Below are 6,000 nucleotides of genomic sequence, written 5' to 3' on the forward strand. Positions count from 1 at the left end.
CAAGTATTCTCTTTTTTTAAGTATTTATTTATTTTTTAAAAAGGGAAGAGAAAACACTCATGAAATGTATAAGGAACAAAGCCTTCACCCAGGGAGAAGCACACCACTTCCACGTCAGCGTCCTGAACACACGCCTTCAAAGCACCAGGGGCATTAGGTGCCCTCCCATTGATAGTAGAGTGCCTTCCGGGTGCAGTTTGGGAAAAAGCCTTACCACATGGTTCCAAATAATTGAAGCCTGAAGAATACACACACACACACACACACACATACATACCCACTCCAGTTGGGCACCTCAGCCTTTGGAAATCCATGAACGATTGATTTTTATGAAAATGTATGGAGAGAGGGTCTTTAGCTTTCACCAAATTCTCAGAAGCCTGGTTTGAAAAGTTCTTTCCAGCTCTAATATTCTGGTACTGTTTGCGTTTGGAGCATGTATTCTGTCTGCTTGGAAGACAGAGGTCTTAGAAGAGCTAGAAACAGAAGCGGGGCTAGGTTCTTCCATCAGAGTGGGAAGTGTCTGCTCCCAGCACGGCTCCTAGGTACACTAAGAGCCATGTGATGTGACTAAGGGTTACTAACCTTGGGGTCAAGTTAAGAAACAGAAGGAAATTAGCTACTTTCAACACCTACCACGCACATGACATGCCTCAGGACCCTCATCTGATAAATGCCAGTGTCAGGCCTCAACCCTGGCTCTCCCCAATTTTAGAGTCTATTTAATCTCCAAGCCAAATGACCTCCCCTAATCAATTGTATTCTTATCTACACCCTAGTTTTCTCTCTAACTTCTATCTTAATTAGGAGGTCAGTTAAACACACATCAGACTTATTTTTAAAAGCTTATATATTTTATTTTGAAACACTGATTCTGAAACATAAGAGAGTTATATAAAACTTCTTTCCTAAAAAGCTTTGGACTATTAAAAAAAAAAAAAAAAAACCGAAGAAAAAACAGATTAAGAATTTATTGTTCAAAGGCTGCCATCTGGTGGCCAAAAATAGTAAACCAGAAAAATAGATCATGGAAAAGTTATGAAAAAAACCCATATCCCTAATTACCTGCTTTGTTAGCAAAGATTGATAATCTGGAATGTTATGTGGAAAAATATTATCTGCAGAATTATGTGCAAAAAAATATTAGCATGTTTATGTCCCACTAATTCTGATCTGTAAGAGATACTATGCCTGTGAACAATGGTAGCAGGCTGTTTATCAAAATGTTTCCAAAAGCCAGATGCAGCCTCACCAGACAATGCACTTGACAGTTAAATCCACCTGCACCAGAGTTATGTTTTCTTTATGCTTTTATATTTTTAAGATTGATTTATTGATTGATTGATTTTTAGAGAGAGGGGGAGGGAGGGAGAAAGAGGGAGAGAAACATCTATGTGCAAAAGATACATTGACCAGTTGGTTGCCTCTCACATACCCCCAACCAGGGACCTGGCCTGCAACCCAGGCATGTGCTCTGACCAGGAATCAAACCCCATGAGCTTTCGGTTCACAGGCCACAGTCAATCCACTGAGCCACTCCAGCCAGGGCTCTTTATGCTTTTAAAGTATGACACAAGGTTTCATTCACTCAACAAAATTTTATTGGGATCCTATTATGTTCCAGGTACACTGAATTTCATTGGGTGCATGATGGAGAACAAAATAAACAGCATCTGTCCTAGAGAACCTCATGGTCTGGTGAGAAACAGAGTCCCAACCTGTAAAGTTGTGTATCTGTGCCCTACATGGGCCTCAGCCTGGGTGTGTGAGGGGGAGGTAAGAGTAGCCTAAAAGCTTCTGCCTGCAGGGGGAACCCTTTTCTCATTCTCCTTAAGGGGACATGGGCCATCAGTTTCTCAGGTAAGGAATTCAGATACCTACGGTCTCTTCCCTAATGCATGACCAGCTGGAGGGATCACATTTTAGTATGTGACCTACCTCCTCCCCTTGCCCTGTCATGAATATTTCCCCCTTTACAGGTTCTTGAAAACAAAACTAAGTTTCCATTCCCTAGTTACTGGGCAGTTCTCTAGGGATACTGACGATGGTGGAAATGCTATCAGTAGTACATAAGAATCCAACCTCAGCTGCCTTTTCAGGCGTCCCTCAAAGCCCCTTCCACTGCCCTGGCCCTGGCCTCCTATCTCCAGAATGCAGCCAAGGAAAGAACATCAAAGGCTGGTGGTTGGCTGGTGAGCCAGGACAGGACATGGAGAGGCCCCGGACCCTGAGAACTCTAACCAGAGTTGTAAAGGTACATTGTATAGTTTCTGTAGAAGTTTCCACAAAAAGTCCTTGACCAGTAACCAATTACTCAATTTGAATATATAATATCAGTAGTTTTTCCTCCAATCAAGACAAACAGTACAGGTTGGGGGTGGAGGCAGTGGGCTATGTCAACTTTTCCACTTGTAGCTACCAGAAGTCAAGGACTTTTTTTTTTTAGTCTTAGATCCCATGAAAACAGCATGGGCCAAGGGAGCTACCAGCATGCTGGGATGATGTATGCAGTCCACGTGAGTGATAACCATCGATTGCTTTGCAGACTACCACTCTCTGCTTCAAGTAATTCCAGAGAGGCCATCGGTCCCAAGGTACTCCACCACAAGGTGGTCCTGATACTCATGCCGGCCAGAGTATGCCACCCCATCCAGTGACACAGTGATTAGTCCAGAGATGGGTATGTGACCTAAGCAGAGAAGTCAGTATCCTTTCTGTGCTTTGGTAAGAATGGCAGCCGGCGGGGAGGGGGGCCCGGGGGGGCGAGGGCAGGGAAGTGTTACTCTCTCTCTTTCTCTCTCTCAGGCCCATGGCTATTTTTACTGCCCTCTCAAGAGATCAACACAGGAAGCAGAACTAAGCAATAGAAGTAACATCATTTAAACCTCTAGATTTGACCATGCTGTGGATTCAGAATCATCATAAAGTGGTACAGATGAAGAATTCTTTCAAAACTTACTTTGTTTTCCATGCTGATAGGGCTCTCACAAGCATGGTGAATATCCCCAAACCCACCAAACTTTCTGTAAGAAGTGTGGCAAGCATCAGCCCCACAAAGTAACACAATACAAGAAGGGTAAGGACTCTCTCTTTAGATAAGGAAAGCAGAGCTATGAAAGGAAGCAGAGCAGCTATGGTGGGCAAGCTAAGCCAATTTTCCACAAAAAGGCTAAAACTACAAAGAAGACTGTGCTGAGGCTTGAATGTGTTAAGCACAACTGCAGATCTAAGAGAAGGCTGGTTATTAAGAGATATAAGCATTGCATCTTATCTAGGAGGAGATAAGAAGGGAAAGGGCCTAGTGATCCAGTTCCAAGCTTTATGTTTTGTTTTATTATGTGACAATAAAATTTGAGGATGTGTTTACTTCAAAAGAAAAGAACTTACTTTAGGGGGTGGGGCTGTGTCTGCAGAGTGGTTTCCAGGGGCACTCACAGAGCTGCCTCTTGTATCTCTCAGTCAATTCCAGAATCTTCAGCTCTTCAGCCTGTGCAGGGAGACCATGCTGACACCCAGAAAGAGGCTGTCTGGGGCTGCTGGGCTAGACAGGAAGGGACCAGCAGAAAAGTGTACCAAGACTAAGAACCCAGGTGAGGTATCAGCGAAAGTGGAGAACTCCAGCATTCAAAAGACTTCAGCCCCTAAAAATGTGGGAAGATTCTTAGCAACTTACTGGTTGATGAAGTCAGAGCCAGAAAAACAACCAGAGAATGGAACAGATGTGAAGTTCAGCACTGAGGATCTCAAAGCACAGCCCCAGCAGACACCATTCTGGCACGGTGTTCAAAAGTAGGAGGCCCAGAACTTCCTTAGAGCCATGAAGCTGGAGAAAGAAGCCTTCTACCACAGCAACTGCAAAGAGGCAGGCATTGCAGGATTTACGAAGATTGTAAAGGATGTTTACCCAGACCACACACAGTTTGAGAAAAGCTATCCCTATTATGACCCACCCAGCAAAACAGACAACCCCAAATGGTCCGTGGTGATGTAGTTTGCTCGGATGATAAAGTGTTTCATTCCCCAGCTGAGCTCAAAACCCATCGCCAAGCTCACAAAGCCACTACCATCCCTTTAGAAAATATGGTGCTCTTCACTCTCCAGAGACTCTTAGCCCCTCACCCAAGAGGAGTTTGATTCTATTTTGAGCCTGGAGGAAAAGAGCTAAGTCAACTGAGGTACTTGTTGGAATGGGAAAGACATTACTCCAAAGAAATTAAGCTTTTATAAGGTAACAGAAGGTATGAGGATGCTTACTTGTTATGTTCATCTGAGGGTATATACACAGGTGATTTTGTGTACTTTTCTCAATAGAACACTAATGTTTAAAAAAAACTTACTTCATGGGTTAAGGCATGGATGCAAAGAATCTCTTGTGCTTTAGAAAACACATCTGTCAATTTTGGTCTTAGGGAAAAAAAAAAGACCTTGAGGACAGAGCCAACCAGCTGAAGCTAGAAGCTTCATATCTTACAGGGAGGGGCTTTAGGGGTAATCTAGCACAAGGCCCTAATTTTAAACATAAGAAACCAAGGCTAGGAGGAAAAAGGGGCTTGCTTGAGAAAATTCTCACTAGGGTTAGCGTTTGGCAGAAGAAACTAGGATTGATGAGTGCTGGGCTACACACGTACCTGGCCCTATTGAGTTCACACTTGTTTAGTCCTCAGTCTGGGAGGTACATATTTTAGGCCCATTTGACAGATGATGGAGTTGAGACCAGAGAGGTTAAATGTCCCCAGTGTCACATAGCTTCCATGGAACAGAGCTGAGCCTCAAATACAAGCCTAAGTCCTTTTCCTTTTTTTCCTACTCTACCTTTGGATGATATACATGAAGGCAGAGGCAGGACACAGAAGAGAGGGGGACTTAGCGGTGATGCCAATCCTTCTTAAATAAGATGTCGTTGCCGCAGAGCATCCGAGAAGAGTCAAGGAGAGGATTGCGATAAAGGGCAAGACCTAGTTTAAATTGTTAAGGGAGCCCCTTAAATGTCCATATCCCAGCTGCCTTCTAGAAATTGAGGAAGTTGAAATAGTCTCAAAATAAATTTGCAAAATAGAACTGGCAAAAAATGTGAATAGTGAGTGGCCCAGAATCCTGGACTTCTAAACTCCTTTCCCACTTCCCTCCCTGCTTTGGCCATTCCCTTCACTGAGGTTTGAGTAGACAGCAGCTGTGACAGGGAACTCTCAGGCATTTGAGTATGTCACTGATTTTATGAGTCTTTTGACAACTGCCTCTATAATGTTCACCTACTGGTGCCTTCTTGAGTCAGAAGCATGAGAACCCGAATCATTAGGAGACTCCACAACCCAAAGCCATCCTGACTGGTGTGACTCAGTGGATTGAACGCCAGCCTGTGAATCAAAGGATCATCAGTTCGATTCCCAGTCAAGGCACATGCCTGGGTTGTGGACTGGGTCCCCAGTAGAAGACACACAAGAGGCAACCACACACTGATGTTTCTCTCCCTCTCTTTCTCTCTTCCTTCCCCTCTCTAAAAATAAATAAAATCTTTAAAAAATAATAATAATACATAAAATAAAATAACCCAAAGCCCATTCCCTGGAAGCAGACTTTATTTTTTTGCTTAAAAAAAAAAAGAATTAACAGATTAACTATAAATATAGATTACTCCAATTCATAAAGTCCAATGGGCTTTGAGAACCCTTTTCTCCAGCTCTGACTTAAGATGTGTTATTAACTGTTCGAGGTCTATTCCCCATGCTCTCACTGAAAACATTCACTTGCTCAGTGTCAGTTTCCAGTTCAGCTCTGTTACATGGTATCTACCTTCTTTTACAGCAGCAGAACTCGATAAATTTGTCTTCTTAGCTGTAGGTGAAGTAACCATCCATATTCAACTGCATTATTTTAATAAAACTGCTGCCTTGCCAGGCTATGATGGGGCCAAGATAAAAGAGGATAATCCCCAATGGAGAGGCATAGGTAGTTGCACGGTGCCTCCTCAAGCAACCAAAACTAAAGACAAGAATTTAGAAA

General features: G+C 43.2%; 2 pseudogenes; both read left to right on the forward strand.

Moving 5' to 3' along the window:
- Positions 1–2,044: 2,044 nt before the first annotated feature.
- LOC123819586 lies at positions 2,045–3,355 on the forward strand (annotated as a pseudogene).
- A 120-nt stretch (positions 3,356–3,475) lies between these two features.
- LOC123820096 lies at positions 3,476–5,323 on the forward strand (annotated as a pseudogene).
- The last annotated feature ends 677 nt before the right edge of the window (positions 5,324–6,000 follow it).

This window comes from Phyllostomus hastatus, unplaced genomic scaffold (assembly GCF_019186645.2).
Source record: "Phyllostomus hastatus isolate PE091 unplaced genomic scaffold, TTU_PhHast_1.1 phas_contig_34, whole genome shotgun sequence".
In the NCBI taxonomy this organism is placed as follows: Eukaryota; Metazoa; Chordata; class Mammalia; order Chiroptera; family Phyllostomidae; genus Phyllostomus; species Phyllostomus hastatus.